At 42.9% G+C, this 10878-nt stretch overlaps 1 long non-coding RNA gene across 1 annotated transcript in view; it reads right to left on the bottom strand.

Moving 5' to 3' along the window:
- Window positions 1-238: 238 nt before the first annotated feature.
- The window catches only part of LOC311592661, a 30977-nt gene continuing 20337 nt past the window's right edge, over window positions 239-10878 (bottom strand). Inside the window, exons 4-6 of the long non-coding RNA XR_014777474.1 lie at window positions 1845-1930; window positions 1059-1128; window positions 239-434 (exon numbers count right to left, since the gene is read on the bottom strand). This is a non-coding gene — a long non-coding RNA (uncharacterized lncRNA). The remainder of the gene's footprint in view (window positions 435-1058; window positions 1129-1844; window positions 1931-10878) is intronic.

Below are 10878 nucleotides of genomic sequence, written 5' to 3'. Positions count from 1 at the left end.
CCTGATCTTACAATGCTTGCAAATCCCTCCTCCCAGATTATGGCTCATCGCTGCATTTTCTTTACGGTGCATTTTATGGAACAGAGGATTGTAGCTGTGGCCTCCAAGTGAAGGGGTTTGTCTTCAATCCACACTGCTTCTGATGTCAGACACCTGATCCCAGGCTAAGGTGCACTGCTGTTTTCCTTTAAGAATTATACTTTCTTAAATTAATTTTTAAATAAGACTTGGTGCTCATATAAGGGATTTTTTTGTTAAAGTTATTTTGCTTAAGAGTGTCCAATTGCTTTAACATTTTAAAATATATACTGTAAGACCCAAAATTAACATGTAAGTTCAACCTACCCAAGGACCAAGTAACTTCCTGGGGTGCTGGGAATTGTAGTTGTAAGCTCCACCTGCCCAAGGACCAGGTAATGCTGGGAGTTGTAGTTCTTTAAAAAAAATAACAAAGCCACATGGGAAAATGTAGTTGCCAAATGGTTTTGTTCATAAAAAGCCCTACAACACATGTCTCACCAACACTCATCTGGGAAATCCGGGGAGTAGACTTGGCCAGAGTCCACCTACCTGGCCAATATTAATGTTTAATAAAGCTTGCTTCAAATTTGGGTCATGATGGTAGAGCTGATTTTTTTTTCTTGCAAATCTCAGGATTAACAATTCCTGTGCTAGTTGTTATCATTAAAAATGTATAGAGTGATGCAACAGATCTGATATGGAGAGATTTATTGTAGAAGCTTGGAGAGAGAAAGAAGTGGGGGAGTGTCCCAGGGGGACAGAGAAAGAGAGAAAGAGAGAAGAGAGAGAGAGAGAGAGAGAGAGAGAGAGAGAGAGAGAGAGAGAGAGAGAGAGAGAGGAGGTGATTGGTCCTTTTCATATCTTGTGCAGAAGTGCATCTGGCACACACCTAGCAGTGACAAGAGATAACATCAGAGGTTGCTAAGCAACCTAGAGTCAGGTTAGCAGGGTTACCAGCTGTGTCTTTTTCTTTTTTACTGTGAGAAAACACCAGGACCAAATCAACTTATAAATAGAAAGTGTATAATTTGGCTTACAGCTCCAGAGGGTTAGAATCCACAATGGAAAAATCAGTGGAACACTGAGAGATCACATCTTGGTCCACAACTATGAGACACAGAGAGAGAGAGAGAGCGCATTGGGGATTGCAGGAGTCTTTTTACCCCCCAGTGACACACTTCCTCCAATAAGGCCATATCTCCCAGTCCTTCCCAAACCATTCCACCAACTCCAACTAGGGATAAAAGATAACTAATATCCTGTTAGTTTTTCTCTTGGCAAATTGAAAAAGCTTTTACTTTTTCTCATTATATTTATCATTGTGTGTTTGTGCTTCCTACAGTGAAGAGGCTTACGCAGAAAGTGTCTGGTAGATCTAGGAAATCAAATGAATATGTGCTTGTTTGGAGAAGCATGCACACAAAACACACACTCTTAGAAAAGCCAATAGTAAGCCACGTGCGGGGCGCTTAGCTTGCTCCTGAGGCTGGTCCTGAAGGCCTAATAGTAAGTTTGATGCCTGCCTGGACCACAGTGAATTCCAGCTTAGGCTGCTTGTCCAGATTTTGTCTCAAAAAACAAAACCAAAAACAAATTGCAAAATGAGGAGCCACCATTACCCCTAAATTAACTGCCAGAGCCCAGCCCGTTAGTCTGCAAAGCAAACTTCACTCCGGGACGCAGTAGACACATCTAGTTCCAGGCGATCCTTACCAGACCCCTGTGGAAGGAGAGATGTCATCACTACCTTTTGTGATTGCAAGGCCAGTTCTCTGTCTGGTCCAATTAACTGGTCAGATGCGCGCTGCGAAAAACGAACTGACCTCCGTGGAAGTTGAATCCTTTCCTCTATGACGCTCAGCTTGGCTGGCGTGGATGCGCTGGAAATCGGTTTCCTGCTGGTTTGAACCTGTGCAGACCCAAAGCAAAGAATTAAGAGCTCATTTACTTTCTGACACGGTTAATGTCCCGACTTAACGGTACTGTTATATCACACTCAGTGCCCTACATTAAAGGGCACCTCAGACCTTGCCCTCCACGAGTCCAGAAGGAGCCTCCATTGAGAGACAGCTATTGGGGTCACCACGCAGCTGACCTCCTTGGCTCCCCCTCCTTGGCCCCCATGAAAGCTGAGCACCCTGGCTTCTGAGAGCTAAGCACTGTCGGCCCTGCCCTGTTACTCCAGATCACTGCCCCTTGGGAACAGGAAAGAGTGTGCTGCACATGTGATCAGCAAACGAATGGCGGGTTTGTTGATTGTGCTAAAGAAACTCCCTTCTGCGTGGGCTCTGAAGCACCTCAGTTGTGAAGCATCATGTTCAAGGGTTTCGCAGGCTGCCAGGGCTGCTGACTAGGTGGGTTCAAGCCTGGCTGGCAGGCTTAAGAGATTTTTACATTTCTCACCTTGACTGTCAGGTTAACTGTAAGGTAAAATGCTGGTACTTGGAGCCCACACCTCACAGGCTTGCACCCTAGAAAATTGGTGTGAATGTACTGACACCGTTCCGAGAAGCATTTCAGGGCTTTGATGTATCGTCAATGGTAAATAATGACCCAAGAGTAAGCTGTCTGTGAAACGAAATTTCACTCTTAAGAGTAAAGTCACATTCCAAACTTAGATGCTATTTCACAAACAATAGGAAGTAAAATGCGTCTTACCGGGACGAAATAGGACATAAGAAAGTAGGCCAAAACAGCCTACTATGGTCCTAACATCATGGCTTGCTGGAGGGAGATGAGGCAAAAAGGAAGCGCCTCCAGAGAAAGGCAGAACAAGCTGTCTGCAGTTGTGTTTCCGTTTCAAAAGAGCTTGACGCCGTGACGACCCCTCTAACTCTTCTTCACCTGACTCTGAAATGGGTACATCACTGCTCTGAGAGAAGAGACCAAGGAAGCGCTGGGGAAAGCCCTAGGGAAGAAGACCATGTTCCTTCTGGTACCCTGGCCTGAGTTATCTCATCCCCATCCTCCCACGGGTATCTAGGTCCTAGAAGGCATCTACTGAAATTTCCAGCTTCTTGTATCTCAGAACAGAGGACTGGACCTGAGACACACTGTTGGTGGTAGAAATAGAAACCATTTATTAGAAGAGATTATACTCCCAAGCGTGGAAGCAAGGCAGAGAGCTGAGAACCGGCGAAGGTTCCAAAGGCCTCCAGCCTTCATGGGTCATTCATATAGGACCTGTCTCTCGGTGAGGGACACCTCTCGGAGCTGTATCTTGAGAATGCTGTCTCTTACTTGTGACTCTGACAAAGGAAGGTCCCTAATCTTTCTGCCAGCTGGCATCTCTCAGGCTAATTTTGATGCCTGTCTCTGCAGGCCGTATTCCCCAGCCACAGTCTTAGATGAATTTAGTCACCCTCTGAGACAGTTTTCTCCCATATTAAAAAAAAATAATTATAATCAAAGAGTAAAAACTCCAAGCTTACGGAGTTGTTGAAGGAATCGACATCACAAATTTATGTGAGACACTTAAAAGGGGCATCACGACAGAGGCAGTGTGAAGATCGACACTATGTGTCACGACTTACTGTCGTGAGTATGGTTGGATGACACTGGGAGCTTGGTCAGGTGGAGAAATGACACGGTGTCTCTTGAGCTGATGGCTAACCTCATCCTTGCCATGCAAACCCCTGAAATCTACACACATAAGATCTCTAGCAGGAATTCAATGGCAGGCGTGCACATTAGCATGCTAAATTTCTTTTCAGCTTGTAATTATAAAGGCAATAGCAGTTACCATTATATATTTACTACAATGTAACTCTCAAGTGGCATCCTGATGGAGTTTACACTTCACGGGAACACTCTCTTCTGAAATCCATGTGTGGCTGTGTGTATTGAAGGAAAACAAAAAACCGATGTTTCAAAAAAGAGAAACAGAAAGACACAAAGGGGGGAAGCAAACTACAAGGGGGCACAGCAGTTCCCTCATATACTTGGAATGGAGAGACAGAGAGGACTTGGGCCATTCCACACAGAAATGGAAAGACCACTTGGCTCCCAGGAGCAGTTTAATAGGAAACATCCTTCATCCCCACACAACTGTGAACTGCTACAGTTGATGGTGTGTAACGCAAAACACACTTATCTTTTTCCTTATACCTAAATAAACTCCTCCCAGAGGGCAAAGGGGAAGCACACTCCAGTAATCTGATTTGGTGATGGGTTTCGGGAAAGAGCGCATACCAGAGAGCTGGCGCAGAAGATGTGGAAAGCCATCAGCCAAATGAAAGGAAGAGGACAGACCCACCGCATTGGGACAGGGTGGAAAGCGGGGGATGCTATCGACAACGGAACGGAATGGAGCCCTTGGGGGCTGTGCCATTTTCATCAGCCTGAGTCATTTCGGGAGACCGGGAGGACAAGTCCAAAGCTATTACTTAAGAAGCCTCAGAGCTGTGGTGGCAGTTTTATAGGTTGTGTGCAAATATTCATAAAGCCCACACTGAGTTTTATATGCTACGTTTCTGAGTGACTCCATGCAACGCCTTCCCATTGAGACAATTGACAAAGCAGGGAGGTGCCCCAGGTTGGAAGACTGTTGGTGAGCATTTAACCTCCACAGTGACCATGTAGAAAACACTGGAATGTAGTGTGGCTGCTCTGAAGGCCGAGTTTTTGGGGCACAGGGACAGCACTCAGAGCGCATTGACAATGGGGTTGCCTTTTTCCAGTTCCTTGCTCTGGCCTGATGGAACTGAATATTCATGACCCAGACTCTAAGCATCCTAGACAATGTGACATTATTACTTTCCTAGGATACAAAATTCGCAAACTTTGGTGTGTGTTCCCTTCTCCCTTTCAGGCCTGGCCCCCAAATCTCACTGAATGTACACTTCTAATCCCTGAAAGCCCAGCGCTGAGTCTTGTAAATTGCGGAAGTGATATTCAGTAAACCAGGCAAAAGAATTTGAAAAATTCAAGATATGGGAAGGCATTACAGGAATGAAGAAATGAATAAACTTGTTAGATCTGCTTCTAATATTCATAATCAAAATAAGAATAATCAATCTGGCTAGGGTGGTATATGCATGCCTGTAATCCCAGCCCTGAAGAAATTAAGGTATGAAGACACATAATACAGAGCCAGCCTGGGCTGTAGAATGAGTTCCAGGCCAACCTGACATACATGAAGACAGCTGGTCAGGAAGCATTTTTAAAAGAAGTAGGGGCTTGAATTTTTCTTTTTAATTTTTTTTCTTATTCACATCCCAGGTCCAAGATGAAATAGAAAACAGAACCACAGAGTAGTATGAGAAAAAAAAAAAAATATATATATATATATATATATATTAGGAAATGTGTTACTCAGCTAAAGTGGCCTCTTGAGGAAATGTCATAGCCTTAAGTACTTATCAGTGTTCACTTTCAGCTAAAAAGCATTAAGGAGAGAGAGAGAGAGAGAGAGAGAGAGAGGGGGGGGGGAGATTGAGGAGATTCCAGGGAGAAGTAATCAAAATAAAAGGAGAAAAGTTTTTTTAAGTAGGAAAAAATTGCAAATAAGCCCAAGAGATATTCCTCTGGAAAAAGAGCTAGGCTAGATAGTTAAATAATTATTAAATATGTACATTATAACTGTTGAAATAAACTGTAAACCCAACCAAGGGGTTAAGGGAAAAAATGTGAAAGAAAAATATGGAAATGGGAGTGTTCTTGGCTACAAAGAAGATTCTTCAGGGACGAATGACAACCCTGCTTAGTGCTACAAACCTAAGTGTGAAAAGCCATTGTTCTACAGGAAAACACGAATTCCTAAAAGCAGAAGTCAGAAGAGGTAGCCATAGAAACCAAATAACCTGCAGCATAAGGATGTCAAAGTTACGGAAAAGTTACTGGGGAGCTCTCAGCCCAGCTGGGCGCAGCATGAACTCTCTCAGCTCTACAAAGCAGGGCTGGGGTCAGTGTCCTCCGAATCGCCACAAGTCCTATGGAGGGAAGGAGCGCTTCCAAACTCAGATTCATTCCAGTGTTTAAAGGCTTTCAGGTTTCCCGAGGATTGCAAAGACGGGGCAGATTTTCTGTACGCCCTTCTACCGTTCCTTGATGACAGGGTCTTTTGTTACCGTCATCACGTGTCAGAATTGAATGCCGGAGAGAAACCATTAGACAATTTGTAGTCTCATTTAGAATTAATCCAAGGTACTACAGTGTACTGAACACATTGATTTTTATGACTCAAAGATGTGTTTGTTGCTTATAAAATTTGACAAGCCCTCCCCCAAAGAAGTCTTTGTTCATTAAAATGGATAAGGCAAAGATTTATTTATTTTTCCCAGGTTGCAGCTCCACGGCCCCAACTCCACCTTTGAATCATCTACTTTATAACCTACGTATCTGAAATTTAGTTCTGGGCATATGCCAAATCCCATGCGTATTTTTGAAGTCTTGTGGATAGTATTCAGATGATATTCAACAAAAAAATATATCTGTGTCATACTCATGAACATAGCTATCAAAAGGTCTAGTTGATTCAACTGCGCTTAAGAAGAAAAATATACTCCAACCAATAGGGCTTAGTCTGAGATATAAGAATATCCCAGCTCAGGGGATCTCATAAGTGTAGTGCAGAGATCAGAAGAAAAAAATTATTCATAGATTTAGGAAAGTGTTGTTTTAAAAAATAAAAATACATTCACATGATTTTATACATGTAGTTATGAACCAACAGTGTTTAATGGCAAAGTTTCAAAGGTGTTGCTACTGAAGTTCAGAAGAAATAATTGGCACAGCCAATTAAAATTATATGGGCATTGCTGCCAGTGTAATCAGATAAGAGAAATACAATGTATGCAAATTGAGAAGAAAGTATATTTTTATTATTTGCAAATGTTAATAATAGTGTGCTTCTAAGAGACACACATGAGAATTGACTAAAAAAAAAACTATTAAGAATAATCAAAGCCAGGCATGGTGATACACGCCTGTATTCTCAGAACTCAGGGTGGCAGAGGCAGGTAAATCTCAGTGAGGTTCAAAGAGGCCACCCTGGTCTACAAAGTGAGTTCAGGACAGCCAAGGCTACATAGAGAAACCCTGTCTTGGAACAAAACAAAACAAGAATAATGAAGGAATTTTGCCTAATGGCTAAAGACAAAATTATATAAAATTCAGTAGCTTTCACATGTAAAAGAAACAACTCCTAAAAATTACACACACACACACACACACACACACACACACACACACACACACATACATCCCGTCTCCTAGAAGACATAGATTCCCAAATCAGAAGCTCAGTGCCAGGTATGGGACGCCTCCCCTCAAGTCATTGGTCAAAGGTCTTCTAGAGGCCCCCAAAACAATATAGGCTGTTCCCATTGTTCATGGTTGCCTTCTAGACCGTGATAGTAAGATGGTGTAGCTGAAAACAACATACATTTTGGCCATAGGGCATGGAAAAATGCAAGTTGATGCTGACCAGGAAGCTTCATCCATGCTTTCATAGTACCTAACGATGCTGCATAGGCCACTGGGGAGGGGATGTCACCCATAATCTTACCTAGCTATGAGTGGACTTTGTGAGTTGCAATAATGACTGGCAATACAAGATATATCCATGGGTGCAGCAGTGGCACAAATATTATGGAGGTAACAAACTACTCTGTGGTTGAAGTTAAGATCTACTCCACTGGAGGAAACATAGGCCTAGTAGTATAAATCTGGCCTAGATACCATGGTTACAGATTACAGAGATCCCCAAGGGTTAGCTTACTACTGCCAATGCTACCACATGGAGAACATAATACCAGCTACCCGCTAAACTTGTATTTCTCTGTCCATAGATTAATATAATGCACATCCATCATTAGAGAATTTTCTTTGTCCAGGTGGAGGTGGTGCTCATGGAAACTAACAACTGTTCAAAGCATAGAGAATACGTGTCAGTGGGGTGTTCTTCTACGTATGGGATGCATACATCACCGACGCACACCGGGGACCATCTCAGAAGAGGGAGCAGAAGGATAATTTGAGATGGAAATTGGGGAAGACCTAAGCAAAACAGTAAATTTCTGGGCATGACTGGACTATTTCATTCATAAACTCACAGCAGATATGGTTTTCATCCAACGTTCTAGCATGGAGTGGGGAGGGGTTCATGAGCCCCAACTGTAACTGAGGAGTTTTGACAGCTAGTGGCTTCTGGGAAGGGAGAGTCAGTGTTCCCTAAGGTTGTGGCTACTGGTAATCAACCATGCTCCAAAGGGTGAACCCGCATCAAGAAGTACATCAACAGCAAAAATTAGAGCCAGTACATTACAAAGAAAATAAATAAATAAATAAATAAATAAATAAATAAATAAAAACAAAGAGGACATGAAGCTGGAGGGTAGCAGTGAATCTGGGAGACGTTAAGGAAAAGAGAGAGGTGAATATGATCCAAATAAATCTCAGAAATTATCAATGAAATAATAAATATACATTTTAAAAGAAAATATAGTATAGAAGATTATTTCTTAAAAGGAGAGAGAATATCCTGTGCCACGCTTAATAAGAAATATAGACGCCTCACATAAACTCACTCCGTGAGTGACACCAGTGCTTTTCGGAAAGAGCAAAAGTGAGGGACAGCCCTTTAATGTTGGGTAAAGAATCTCAATGCTGTAATGACAGCATTAATGACAAAGTTCCTTAATCGGCAGTCTTAGCAAAAATAATGACAGGGTCTCTTGCTTCTTCCTAACTGCACAATTCGTTCTAGCTATTTTCCTCTTGCCGTAATGAAACCCCTAGCAAAGACAAGCTGGAGAGAAAAGGATTCATTTGCACTTTACAGCCCATTGTCAGGGGATCCAGGGCAAGAGATCCCAAGGGAAGATCTAGAGACAAGAACTGAGGCAAAGGCCACCGAAGAATGCTGCTTCCTGGCTTGCTCGCCATGTTTTTCCTCAGCTTGCTGTCTTACACATAAACGATTAAACAAGAAAATCCCCCCACCCCAACACTTGCCCACAGGCCATCCTGACGGAAGCGATTTCTCAAATAAGGTTTCTTCCCTCTTAACAAGTGACTTCATCTATGTCAAGTTGAAAAAACAAAAACAAAAACAAAAACAAAAACAAAAAAAACCCCAGCACAATAGACATCTTTCCAACTTCACACACAAACACATAATTATTAAACCATAATTTTTCTTCTCTTGTTTACCACTAATATCTCATGTTAATATCACAATATAAAACACAGTTCACCTTTTAAAAGTCCCACAGACTCTTAAAATTTTCAACACTTTAAAAGCCCAAGAGCTCTTTAAAAATTCAATCTCTTAACTGTGTTACACATTTTCTTATTCCAAGAGAACGTAACCAAGCTCGGCATAGTGGCGCATGCCTTTATTCCTAGCACCCAGAGAGGGAAAGGCAGGCAGATCGATGTGAGTTAGAGGCCAGCCTGGTGTACAAAGCAAGTCCAGGACACACAGAGAAATCCTGTTTCAAAAAACAAAAAACAACAACAACAACAAAACAAACAAAACAAAACCCAAAACAGAATAATCACACTTAAGCAACACCGAAGTCTAGCACTCTAGCTCCCAAATCTTGTAGCTCCCTGTCTGGGACTCAGTCATGGTCTTCTGGGCCCAAAAGGGCTTGAGTAGACCCTCCTCTCTAGTCCAATACCTGTAGCACACACAGCTTGCCTCCTAGGCCCAGGCTGGCTCTGCTCCACATCATGTGCTGTCTTTGGCGGTGTTTCCGTAGTCCTGGCATCCTCATTGTTCTAAGTTCTTCACTACAGCTGAAATCACACCTTCACCTATGACCTCTTCCTGGCCTCTCACAGCGCCAAGCCTCAGCGTCTCTCCCTTCATATCTTCGAAATCAGTACCCCACGAGAGACTCTTACACATTGCCAATTTTGGTTTCCAGCCTGAGATGCCCTGGACTACGGCTTCTGTGTGATGACACTGAGGAAATGCTCCCAGAAGACATCACGTTGAAAATATTGGTTTCTTATTAATAACACCTGCTTTTTTTTCCTAGCCCCAACTAACCAGTTTCAATTGACCCAGTAAGGAAAGGTTTCATTTCCATTGATTCTTAGTCCAAAATATCACATAAATGACCCTTCCGAAACTTCACAAGCTGGGCCTCCATCTTCTGTGACTCTCTCAAAATTCCTATCCTCCTGTCGACTATAACATCTTGTTAAGATCTGAACATCTGAGCACCAGTAGCTTTTCCAGCCTGAAGTTCCAAAAATGGTTCCATATCCCTCCCTGAAACCTCATCAGGTCCTTCACAGCAGCAGGTTACTCTCTGTTTCCAATTTACTTTTCTGTTGCTATGATAAACTGACCCAAAACCAACTTGGAGGGAAGAATATGTTTCAGCTTACGTCTTGTGGTTCCTCATCCAGGAAAAGCAGGGCAGGAGCCCAAGGCAGGAAACCTGGAAATGGTAACTGAAGCCCAGTCTGTAAAGGGATGATGTTTTTCTGGACTGCTAAGCAATCACACACACACACACACACACACACACACACACACACACACACACACACACACACACACACGCACACCAAGACTACCTGCCCAGGGGAGGCACTGCCCACAGTGGGCTGAGCCCTCAAAAAAAAAAAGTCCCACAGACATGTTCACAGGCCAGTCTGAGAGAGGCAGCTCCTCCACTAAGGTTCCGTTTCCCAGGTAACTCTAGATGTGACAAGTTGATGTAAAACAAATAAACAAATGGCAATACACAAGGATACAAAGTAATGTGAAAGTCACATGGGGGTGATGGGGGCAGGGAATCCAGGAAAACTGATCCGCTCCAGGTCTACAAGACAGGACTGGCCTGATCACACGCGGTACAGTGGAAGCTGTAGTTTTGTTTTCCTGTATCAACAAAT

Source organism: Acomys minous (genome assembly GCF_964271855.1).
Source record: "Acomys minous genome assembly, chromosome: 2".
Lineage (NCBI taxonomy): Eukaryota > Metazoa > Chordata > Mammalia > Rodentia > Muridae > Acomys > Acomys minous.
Note: the sequence above shows the minus strand (reverse complement) of the source record. Positions and strands in the feature narration are given on the sequence as shown.